This window comes from Quercus suber, unplaced genomic scaffold (genome assembly GCF_002906115.3).
Source record: "Quercus suber isolate HL8 unplaced genomic scaffold, Cork oak 2.0 scaffold_23, whole genome shotgun sequence".
NCBI lineage: Eukaryota > Viridiplantae > Streptophyta > Magnoliopsida > Fagales > Fagaceae > Quercus > Quercus suber.
Genome location: NW_027069488.1, coordinates 1,722,186 through 1,735,234, shown reverse-complemented (window position 1 = coordinate 1,735,234; position 13,049 = coordinate 1,722,186). Strand labels below are relative to the sequence as shown.

Below are 13,049 nucleotides of genomic sequence, written 5' to 3'. Positions count from 1 at the left end.
TATATAAATCCCAAACTATATTCTTTACATAAAAAATAAAAAATAAAAATAAAAAAGGGTGCTTAGGAAAGAGAATTACCCACCACCAGTCTCAGAGTTTGAATATGCAACAAATTCACATTCAATAAGCAATAAGTTATTGTGCATGTATACTAAAAAGGAAAGGTTGGGAAATATTTTGTATTAACTATAATGCTCAAAACCAATTACAAACCATATAAGTGCAGCTTCATGATTCTCTCCAGGGCAACTTCACCAGTTACATATCAAAAAGACAAAACTCCAATCTCCAAAACATAGAGAGCAAGCCACAATGTCATCTCTCATAAAGAAAACATCAACATCGATTTTCAAAACAACCCCCAGATTTTTAGAAATTACAGTATGAGAACCTATTTTTAGAAATTAGAGATGGTTCTTTGAGAACCTAGATTAAAAAGGATTTTGACTAAATAATTACAGTATTAGAGAGGTGTGTAATCCTTAGAGTCAAAGATAAGGAACGGAAGGGAGAAAGGGATCACACGTTAAATATAATGCCACATTAGCTAAAAACAATGTTGTTTTAAATAAATCAATTGAATGTTGGAATTATGGTTTATGGAGTCACCATCGATCATATATAACATTAATTAAATCTTTCGTAGTATTTCCAACAATCTTGATCATATGATTTTCAACATCTCTCTCAATTAGTTCAATCTTGATCAAACACACCTTGCCCCAATCCTAGGTTAGCAATTATAAACTTCAAGTCAAAAATTAACAATTTCGTATTATTTCCCACTTATTACAAACCACAGTTCAAATTCAATAGGAAAGAACCAACTTATTCCGCACGTAATTTCCAATAATCACAACAACAAAAAAAAAAAATGCAAGAATGAAGGCCAGCATAAATCCAGCCGGTAAAAAAATCCATCTCCCCTTGATGGTTCTACCATGATCTGTGGTTGAATGTGTGTTTGTATATATATATAGCAAAATGTTATGGTAAACCTTCGGTTAACCATCCTCTTTTCTTTCTTTTTTTTTAAAGGTTCTTTTGATTAATAATTGAGAAGCCTGTATTGACTGACTGACAGACTGGATTCAGTTTATGCAAAGGGACCCATGCAATAGAAAAGTGGCTGCTTTAATGATAAAATCTAAAAATCACACACACGGGGAAGAGGAAAGAGAATTTTTGAACAACTTACAAAAATATTGTATCTATTAGATTTAACATTAAGAGCAAAATATATATATATATATATTGGTAATAAAATCACAATGTGGAAATATAGTTGTACTATGATAATGAAGAAATTTCCGGGAAGAATACATGGAATCCAGCGGTTTGATTTCGAGTATCTTTTCTGCAATTCAATATGATTCACGTTGGTATTTTTTGGAAGTAAAAAAAAAAAAAAAAAAAATGAAGATACCCACTATTCTCTCTGGCTGTGTTCTCACCTACTAAAGTGTGTTGAGCCATGGATATAAAAATCGACCGTTCGCCATTACACAACTCATCAATCATACACTTCAACATGGCTTCCAAAGTTTCCATTTCCGTTGTGGTAGTATCATGGGTCCTTTGTGTCTTCATGCATTCCACAAATATGTTTATTGCAGCTGCCTCGGTGGCAGCATCTGAATCATCACTAGAGGCGAAGGCTCTGCGGGAGAGTGGGTGGTGGAGTCATCGGGGGGAAATGTGCAGAATAACCCTGGGAAAGGGTTGTATTTAGTTAGTTAGACAACGCGTGAAACTATAAAGGAAACTAAGCATCTCGAGTTTTAGAAACTCGAGATACTGTTTTTAATCTCGCTCCCCCGCTTCACGGACCAAATGCTGACTGGACAAGTTGTCCACTTGGATCTCGAGTTTATAAGACTCGAGTTCTTATAACTCGAGTTTTGAAAACTCGAGTTCTTTTAAAAATAAATATCTGAAGTGCCTAACATAGATCTCGAGTTTTTAAAACTCGAGTTATAAGAACTCGAGTCTTATAAACTCGAGTTTTACTGAATATAATTTCCTCCTCAGTCCGAAAAACAGAGCATAAAAATTTTAACACTTACACAGCTACTCGCCCATAACTCTCACTCTCTCACTCACTCACCACATTGCCTCTCACTCTCTCACTCACCACATTGCCTCTCACTCACCACATTGCCTCTCTCTCATTGCTCTTCCCTCTCAACAATTTCATATTTCAGGTAAGGGTTTTTTGATTTTATTGTTATTGTATTTGGGTATTAGTTGGTCTATGGGTGTGGGTAAGTTTGTGATTGTCAAAACTTAAAAACCCTGGTTTCCTTTTATATTTTATCTTATGGACTGAATATAGTTGTCTTTAAGTTTTTGTAGTGGAAATACTTCTATTTCTATGGATCTATGGTTTGTGTCCTGATGCTACCAAATAGATTGTTTCAAATGCAGGTTTTAAGTAAACTGGAAAGTTTACAAGTCACTGGATCTGATAATGCATAAATTTGTGTTTATGAGTAGTCAATTTAAAAAAAAAGAAAAAGGTGATCTATTACTAGTTTACTACAAGGTAAACTAAAATTGTCTTACATGAATTGCATGCTAACATAATTCCAATTTTACATGCCTGTCAAAAACATAATGTAGAAGAGTTATTCATTCTCCATTGATTGAAATCAACTTCATATTATGCATTCAACTACCTTTTTTCTATTTTATTATGTATCATACCACTAGGACCAAATTAATAGCCATATTGAAAAAGGAATTTATAAAGCATATGATATGGCTATCTTCTGTTACCTTACATACATTTTTGTCTTCCTTGTAAGCTGTAAACTAGGCAATAGGGCTATGAATGAGCAGAGCCCAAGCAAAAAAAAAAAAATAAAGAAGGTTAATGAATAGGCTCGTGACCAATAGGGCTTGATAAAAAACAAGTCGTGCCTAGGCTCGTTTATGGGCTTATTAATAAGTTATATATGGGCTTGAAAAATAGACTCATATCATAGTAAGTTTTTTCATTCATTGGGAGTTGAGAGAACCCTCTTCCAAATGAAATAGGCATGAGAATATGCTTAAAATGGGTGTGATAATGTATTTGTGTAGGATCTTAAGCTCATGAGCTTTATATTGAGCTCGAGATTGGCTTGAATAATGAATTAAGTTGAACAAGCTGAGCTTAAGCTTTTACACATTTTGACAAGCTTGAGTTCAAACATTGTTTGTAGGCTTGGTTTGAGCTTGAACCAAGTTTGTACATTTTACTTTTGTTTTAAGAACAAAATTATATTTCAGCCTTTTCAGTTGTCATTGTAGTCCCTTGAACTTGGATATATCATTTCTTGTTAGTATTCATTCCCTTTTTTTCCCCTCTGAACCAATTGTGTTTGAGCTTTCATCTTGCTGCTAATTGCTATCTCAAACTTATAATGGATGCAGTCATGTTTTGTACTATCATTTCTTGTACATGTCACCATGTTCATCTTAGCTGCACTTCAAGTTGTTTTTTTTTTTTGTTTTAATGCTCTTTAACGTACATAATAAACATAATCATCAATTGAAAATGAACAAATATTGAAAGATTTTTGGTAAAGGAAATTGCAATAGTTAAAGTTCAAAGGATCTCTTTTACTGGTTAAAAAAAAAGTTAAATATGTATTTACTGTTTCTGTGACTTCAAAATGTTTTTTAACTAACATAGTAACTTGACTTTAACAGGTTCACAATGCCTGAAATTGATATAATCTTATACCACGGTGGTCCGCTGAAGAATGCCAATGCGAACAAGGGATTGCCATTTGAAGGGCCGGGTATTAAGAGCTATTATACCCAAATTGATCGTAGGTTGAAGACTCTTGACGAATTGAAGATGATGGTTATGGAAGAGTTGTGTGAGAATCTTGCTGTGCACAACATACAAATTACTTATCGTATGCCAAATGAAATCCTGAAGCACCGGATTAATTACAAGTATATGGCGATAGAAACAGACAAACATGTGAAGATCATGTTTGACAAGTTGGAGAGAATATCTGAAGTAACTAATATCGAGTTGTACATACAGTTAGAGCCGCGTGCAGAAGTTGGTATTGAGGAAATCCAACAAACACAAACAAGTTTACAGGCTACAGTTCCAGATGCTCAATATGAGTATTTTACACATGTAGAGCATGATGATGTGCATGCTGATGATGATGAGGATGAGGATGAGGATGGGGATCAGAATGATGATGCGGATGACGATGATGATGACGATGATGACGACGACTATGTTGATGAGAGTACTGACATTGACGGTGATGAGATTGAAGACATGATTGAGAGAGGGGACTTTAGGGACTTTGAGAGGGACATTGATGACGATGAGACATTGGACGGTAATGAACCTGATGCAGACAATGTTCTTAGTGTCCAAAACATTACGGACACAATCCCTACCTACGCACCTCCTGCTTTGTCATTTTCTGCAAATACTTGGGAAAATATGGCTGATCCTTCACATATTGAGACACCATTTGTGTCTACTTGGAGAGAGGGGATGAATTTGTGCAAAGGCTTGACTTTTGCCAATAAAAAGGAGGTGCAGCGTGTATTAACAGTTTGTGCCCTCAAGGAAAACAAACATTTTTTGATCAGTAGGTCGACCGTAACAAAACTTTGTGCAAAATGCGTGGATGAGTCATGCAGGTGGTATGTGTGCGCAGTCATGAAGCCTAATCTCCAGGGACTATGGATGGTCACCGTGTACAAGGGTCCTCACACGTGTATACGGATTGGAGTGCGAAATGATGGTAGAATGATGAATTGTAAATTTATTGCAGCAGACATCCTTAAGCAGTTAAGTGAGGATCACACTACCCCAATTAAGTATCTCAGATCTATGATAGAGTCGAAATATGAGGGCCATAAGCCCTCTTACTACAAGGTATGGGATGCGAAACAAAAGGCGATTGGGAAGCTGTTTGGGAATTGGGAAGAGTCTTACCAAAGGTTGCAAAAGTTGCTTATGGCATATATTGATCAGGATCCGACTACCCAGGTGTTCTATCGTACGACATCCACCGATGAAGATGACACTGTATTTTTGAATTATGTGTTTTGGTCTTTCGGTCCAAGCATTGATGGATTCAAATATTGCAAGCCGGTTATCAGTATTGATGGGACCCATCTATATGGTAAATATCAGGGAAAGTTGTTGGTTGCAATGGCAACCGATGCTAACAACAAGGTATTCCCTCTTGCCTTTGCTGTTGTGGATTGTGAGTCAGGGTCCAGTTGGAGGTGGTTTTTACAACGCCTCAGAGATACGATTGGCCACGTGATACCTGACGAAGGCATTTGCATAATTTCTGACCGACATCTCGGTATCAAAAACGCCATTGCAAACTGGCCTAGAAGGGATGATGGACGAACACGGGTATTTCATAGATATTGCCTTCGACATGTTGCTAGCAACTTCAACACACATTTTCAGAACTCGACTCTAAAGTCAGCTTGCTTGAAAGCAGGATATGCTACTCAGGTAGTTAAATTTGATACCATAATGGAGTCCATTAAGCAGGTGGAAATGGAGGCCATTCGGAATAAGAAGAAGGTGACAGGGAAGGATGGGAAGGAAAAGAATCAAGATTATCTTCCATACACATACCTAATCAGTGAGTCTGTGGATATGTGGACCCAATCACATGATGGTGGGAGACGTTTTGGGGCAATGACAACCAATATATCAGAGTGCTTCAATGGTGTACTAAAAGGTGCACGGGGCCTTCCTATTGCCGCGTTGGTTGAGTTCACTTGGTCGAAACTTGTTCAATATTTCCATGACCGGCACAAAGAATACCTCAATCGCCTGTCAGAGGGTAATAAGTGGAGTCAATATGCCTTTGAGAAGTGGGAAGCAAATAAGCTTAAATCTGAGAAACACTATATCAAGCCATTTTGCAATGAGCAGATGATATATCAGATAGTTACTTCATTCACGTGTCGCCCAGGAGGGGGAAACCACAGTTATGAAGTTCGGATACGGGAAAGAACATGCAGTTGTGGGAAATGGCAAAACATAGGGATCCCGTGTTCACATGCAATTAGAGTATGTGACTATTTAAATATTGATTCGACTGCATATATTCACCCATGTTATGGTTTGGACAATGCCCTTAACACTTATCAGCATGCATTTGTGATTCCCAAGTCACAATCATTGTGGAGTGATCCTGTAGGGCCAAAGTGGTTGCCTAATCCAGCATTGTTGCGGGCCAAAGGTCGACCAGTGAAGTCAAGAATAAGGAATGAGATGGACGGAGTGAGGAATAAGGATCAAGGGTCGGGATGGCAGAGGGAGGACGCAGATTTGATAGAGAGTCAACCCAAGCAAACATGTGGATTGTGTCATGCTTCCGGGCATAACCGTAGAAAATGTCCACAGTCCCGTGGCGCATCCACAAGCAGTAATGTTCCACAGTAGGTAGGTAGATGGGAAAATATTATGCATTTGTTAAATAATTGTTGTTCATTCTACCCTTAACTTAACTAATGTTTACTATCTTCTCTCCTAACGTGATTAGTCTACGTTTTGCAGGCATGCTTCCATGGACGCCCTTTTTGACGTGCGAACTGCTGATCTTAGGAAAAGTGACTACGTTATATTGGCACATTTAATTTTTTGGTTTTTGTTGAATGTACTTATACTTCTCTATCCAATGTACCTCTATGAAGATTGTGATTTGGGTAGTATGGTTAGAATTGCAAATTAAGCATGGTTGCGTGTGTTTAGAATGTTGATGTATTGAGAATGCCTTTTGTTGTGATGCAAATGCATTTGCATTGTAAAACTATATTTATGAATAGAGCGTAACAGTTTCTATAGCTTGGTGCCTAGTGAGAACGCCTTTTGATGTAATTTATGTGCATATTTCAGCTCCTCATTTGCCTGCATGTGTAGGAAAAAAAAAATTTCCTAGTAGAATTTCAGTTTCATACACTTGAGTTTCACTAGGAAAAACAGAACAAAACAGGGCAACCAATCTGCCTGGACAGGGGATTTGCCCAAAATTGTAAAAAAAAAAAAATTTCCAAAGAACTCGAGTTTCACTGGGAAAAACAGAGCAAAACAGGGCAACCCTTCTACCTGAACAGGGGATTTGCCCAAGTAAAGCGAAAAAATTTTTCCCAGTGGAACTCGAGTTTATAAAACTCGAGTTCCACTGGGAAAAACAGGGCAACCCTTCTGCCTGAACAGGGGATTTGCCCAAGTAAAGGGAAAATTTTTTTCCCAGTATAAACTCGAGTTCCACTAGGAAAAACAGGGCAAAACTGGGCAACCCTTCTGCCTGAACAGGGGATTTGACCAAGTAAAGGGAAAAAATTTTTCCCAATGGAACTCGAGTTTATAAAACTCGAGTTCCACTGGGAAAAACAGAGCAAAACAGGGCAAAACAGGGCAACCCTTCTGCCTGAACAGGGGATTTGCCCAAGTAAAGCGAAAAATTTATTCCCAGTGGAACTCGAGTTTATAAAACTCGAGTTCCACTGGGAAAAACAGGGCAAAACAGAGCAACCCTTCTGCCTAAACAGGGGATTTGCCCAAAATTATTATTATTATTATTATTTTTTGCTTATTACTATTTTATAAGAAAATTACCCATAATTTCCTTTTTAATATAGAAACTGTTTGCCATCATTTTTTCCAAATCAAAATCATATTGTTTTAACTGAAGTTGAGGTATGAGCTTTTTCAAGTCGAGCTTACGTTTAAGCTCAATGTCAAGCTTTCGAACTCGATACAATAGAAGAACATATTAAGTCCAAATCAAAATCAAAATCTTTTTTGTTTTGTTTTTGAATAGTTTTCATTCATCAAACATTCCTCATCAAAAACCGTAAAAGCAGCGAACAATTCAAAAATAAGGTCTATTCTTCCTAAAACAATTCTTGAACCAGGCAAGATCTATAATAAAGAGTTAAAGCAGCGAACCTTAAAAAACATATCAGTAGAGATGCGGCAAGAAAAATTGTTCAATTGAAAACACACAAGACTTGATAACTATAACTGTAAATAGCAAAAATCCGGGCAGCTTTTGAACAGACCTAAAACTCCATAGCTGCTTATGAAAATAAATAAGTCTCACATGACACTTAAGCAAATCAAAAAACACTAGGATACTTGATGGCCCCACCACCGTCGGTCAAGCACCCAATTCTGTGAATTGAAGCTACATGATGATGGCAGAGACTTGAAGCTATTACCAACAAAACAAACACTTAGACCTTCTACGGATAGCTTAATAGCAAGAACCCAGTCCTTACTGTAAGGCTAAGGTATCTATTCCTCTCTTCTCTTCCAATTTTCAAAACATCTAAACAAAAAAGAGAAGTATTTTCACTTCTTTCATCTAAACTTCCAAACACAGCGTGTTACATGGACGCAATTCACATCCTAGTGTGTATGAGAGAAGGGAGGATGCACAGCACAATGTGGAACAAGCTTCACAAGAAATCAGGGTGGACATCATCTTTAACCCTTTGATCATTGTTTATGGTCTCCAACTCCAAGGTATGGTAATGCAGCTGGTGTTCAAAATTCCTGCCACTTCCCAGTTGCTATTTACATTATCATCTTGCGCAATGTAGTCGTTCCTCCCGTAACCCCTTTGCGCAAGAGCCCTTGGCGAAAGGCTGATACCTCCTTCGGGTCCTTCTCTGCAATGCAAAACAGTCATGAGCCAATACCAAAGCCAAATCCAACCCAAGCTTCAATGAAATAAAATAAGATTAAATTCAACCCATCAACACATGTAACACAAGAAATGATGCACATCCATCAGATTTAGGCTTTATGTATATGTTTTTCAGAAACAAAAAATTAGAAGAGAAATTAATGGTGATACCAATGGTGGTCTCGAACTTCCACAAGGCAATATCAATGGTGATACCACGCTCACGCTCAGCCTTGAGCTTGTCAAGCACCCAGGCATACTTGAATGACCTCTTGTTCATCTCAGCAGCTTCCTTCTCAAACCTCTCAATAACACACTTGTCAATACCTCCAAGCTTGTAGATCAAGTGACCAATGGTGGTCAACGTCCCAGACTCAACGTGGCCAATGACCACAATGTTAATATGAACATGAATACAACAAATGAGCATCAATACAACAAATGTCATTTCGGAAAAATAAGCATCAGTACAACAAATATCCCCATATGGATTTTTCAAAGCAGTGGTGGTAGCAATAATAGAGTTGAGGAATAAAACAAACCTTCGAATTGGATGCTACACTAATCAGTCCATTATTTGAACGTTTCCCAACATTAACTTGTACTGAAATGCTGGCCTGTGACAAATCGACCCCAGAAGATTGCAGTGCTCCGGTCAGAGAATTCAGTACCCTGTTCAACACCATATCCCACTCAGCAACAGCAGACACAGTTACCATTTAATAGCATTTAATAATTAAGCAGTGCTAAAAAAAAACAAACAATCTGCAACACGCATAGGCATATATTTATGTATAATTATATATGAAACGAGAAACAGAGAGAGTCTTGCAATTGATCTCACAGGCCATGTAAGCTTGAGCTAAAGTCCTAAACAAAGAATGAAAAAAATAAAATAAATAAACCTGAAGTGTGAACTAGAAATTGATGGTTGGGTGGTTTTGAGAATTTTAATGGATCACTTAAATGCCCACATGCACTGGAATTTTATTTCCTTTTATTTGTTTGCTGAGATAACCAAAGGAAATGTTTGGTTTTCGTTGTTCATGTATTGGTTTTTCATTATACAACAGACTCATGTCAACAAATTGTTGGATTAGGGGGATGTTGCTTTCATGGATAATAGATGATTATGAGACTAGGTTAAATCAAGGCATTGCTTCAAGGATTATTACTGTTGATTTGTGGTTTATCAATTGAAAAGATTTGTATGTTTTATTTCTTTCTTTTCTATTTTCCTGCATCTTCTCAGCTAGCAAAAGCATTAAGAAATTAGTTGTGTAATAGAATACAACTAACTCATGGGAATATAGCGTGTTTTCTATTATTTCTGTTTGTGTCTAGAGACACTGTTGGTCATGTGGTTTTACAGTTCATACCAATGCCGCTCTTCATTAGATGCCTCAAGTGATTTACAAATTTTTTTGGCTTGATTAATAGTTCAATTGATGTGATTTTTGCTGGACTTTAAGTTAATGTGATACTAACCTCATCCCATCTATATTGGATTTGTTTCTGATGGGACTTCTTACGTGCTTTGAATTCAAAGGCTGATCATCACCTCAAGCTTGAATGAGGTTGCTTCTGTTAATATCTATCTAAAAGTTAACTAAGACTATGTCCAAACCGTTTGGATTTATACCTCCAAATATAAAATATCAAAAGATATTTTTGCTGTCACAAATTATCATGTTGAGGATGGAATAGCCATAATTTTCTAATTGTCACACACTGACTAGATTCCAGAAGAAGGAAAGAGATATTTACTTTGAACAGTATTTAAATGATAGGGGGTGCCACAAGCCTAGATCCCTTTCCCCCCCCCCCCCCCCCTTCTAAACAATAGAGAAGGCATACAAGGTATTATTCTAATATAAGCATTTTAAGAATGCATAACAGCAGAAAGTCTATACTGCAGAGAAACAAAAAGTGGAGCATTAATTACTTACTTGCATGATCGGAAAAAATTAAAAAAGACTCACAGAGGTAGTCACATGCATATTCAACGAGTCAGAATGACAAAAAATAAAAATAAAGCATTATTAGAAAACACAACTTTAGCTACAAGTTATTGTACGCCTTAAAAAAAAAATTTCAGTACCTCCCTAGTCCTATCTTCTTCATTGAATAAAAGTTTAATATACAGTTCAAGAAAATTTTTATTGAATAACAACCAATTAAGCTTCTGAATTGTGATTAGCTGAACTTAAAAAGCTATTATATAAAGAGACGCCAAACAGGTCAAGAAAATAATTATTGACCTATCACCAATTAAACTACTGAATTGTGATTTTCTGAACTTTAAAAGCTTTTCGAAAAAAAAGATATGCCAAATGAAGCACTAAAAGATGGTGCCCACCAGTTTGAATGTGAGCCACATGCACAAGTCTGTTGTGCAATGACTAATGCCCCACAGACTTGTATTTTATATCATTCCAAATCCCTAGGTGTTATTATTCCAAACTTTATGTAACTGAAAACATAAACCTTCTTAATACATTTTCCAGAGCAATTAGGAGAAAATCAGCCCTGGAGATCAAAGAATACTAAACATAATTTTCATAATAAAAGTTTCTGGCACTTATCAAAAAACCAAAAAAAAAAAAAAATAGTTTCTATTAAAAAATATAAGCTTTACCTCACAAACTGTGTAAAAAGCAGGAGAGTCCAATGAGAAACCAATCTTCACCAATGCCTGTAACCATCACTCAGAAGTTGAGGGAAAAAAAAAAAAAGGGACTTAGGGTAATCACATGGTTTCTCATCAATAGTATTGTCAAATAAAAGGGAACCTCATTTATTCATCCAAACATTCTGGATTTTTATATATCTATAGAAAACTACCTCATATACGTCATCCGGAACAATATAGCCACGACCCCTGTAATGATGACAAAACATGAAAAGATAATTAAGGCAAATAAGATACACAGTTACCTCACTTAACAATCTTATCATGTGAATTTATGAACATGTAAATACATCAGAGGCTTAGAGTATATAACTGAATAGCTTGTCAAACAAAATAAAAAATAAAAAATAAAAAAACCAAATCACCTTTCTCGGTCAGAGAAAGCTTGTTGAACCTGCAAAGAAATCGAAAGTAGAAAAATGTAAATGAATAAGAGATATAAAACTAAATGATACAATTGATTCTTCTACTCTTCTAAGGTGATTCATCATGGAAGAAGAAAGAAACTGGGTACCCAGAATCTACATATCAGAAATGTGACATAATCTGGCCTGCAATGACATTTTCTTTTTTTTTTTTTTTTGGTTGGTAAGTAAGAAGAAAATGACATTTACACAGAGATACATAAAATGCACACGTTTAACCCTTCAGCCAAAACTTGGCAGAAATTGGTCTCTAGCACCAGCTAAATGTACCTCACACAGTTCCCCAATGATGTACTTCTTAAAAATATTAGTGTATTCCAACCCTCCCGATGATGTACTTACCAATCAGGGCAGCCTGCAACTAAGGCCCAAGTCCAATTCACTTTGTAGGCATAGTATCACTCAAAAGCCCAATTCTTATAGATCCGAGTCCCCCACCGCAAATCAAGGCTGCTTATAGATCCGAGTCCCTGTGTTATGGCACAATGTTGAATTGTTATTATTTAATAAGAAATAGTATCAGTGTATACGGATTATTACTTCATAATCCAACCTATTGAACTTATAGAAATTATTAATAGAACGTATTTCTACTTTTGCATTGTTTGTGCTACGTGAGGAGTCAATTTTCTGGAATGCAGGATGCCCATGTCAACATGATTGACTCACTTTCGTAATCTTTACTTGCCTTTAAGAGACTTTTCTTTAATATATAACAAATTTAAAAGTTATACTTTCAAAAGAAATTAAAATGATAGTTTCAATAATATAGTACATTGACGAGCCACTTCCTTTTATTCTTCTCTTTTTAATTTTAGAAATTTGTTAAAAATAAAATAAAATCAACCTAAAACACTTTTTATCTAATTTTGACTCAAACCTCAAGGATTATGATTAAGTTACATTCTCTCTCATTTCTTGAGCACAAAATGAAAAATTCTTACATATAATAAGATAACCGCAGGTTTCTATTCCAAATTTCCCACTAGATGGGTTTTGAACCTTTGAAACATACTTGCCACATATAAGCAAGCAAACCTACTAGACATGTGGGACTTAGATGCACAAGAATTGAATAAGGACATACTTTTACACAACACAGCAGATTACAACCCAACACACAAGCATCAAGTAAAACTGGCTGATATATGTAAATCTATACCAAGCCAATGAATGCAGAAAACAGCTATATTTGGCAATCAGTGCAACAACGTCATTATATATATATATATATATAT

The 13,049-nt window shown here is 36.2% G+C and overlaps 1 long non-coding RNA gene across 1 annotated transcript; it reads right to left on the bottom strand.

Moving 5' to 3' along the window:
* Nucleotides 1-10,545: 10,545 nt before the first annotated feature.
* On the bottom strand, nucleotides 10,546-12,276 carry LOC112010826 (uncharacterized). The gene is made up of 4 exons (XR_002882796.2): nucleotides 12,154-12,276; nucleotides 11,752-11,780; nucleotides 11,539-11,575; nucleotides 10,546-11,389 (listed from the first exon to the last, which is right to left on the bottom strand). It is a non-coding gene; the product is annotated as an uncharacterized LOC112010826 (long non-coding RNA).
* Nucleotides 12,277-13,049: the final 773 nt, after the last annotated feature.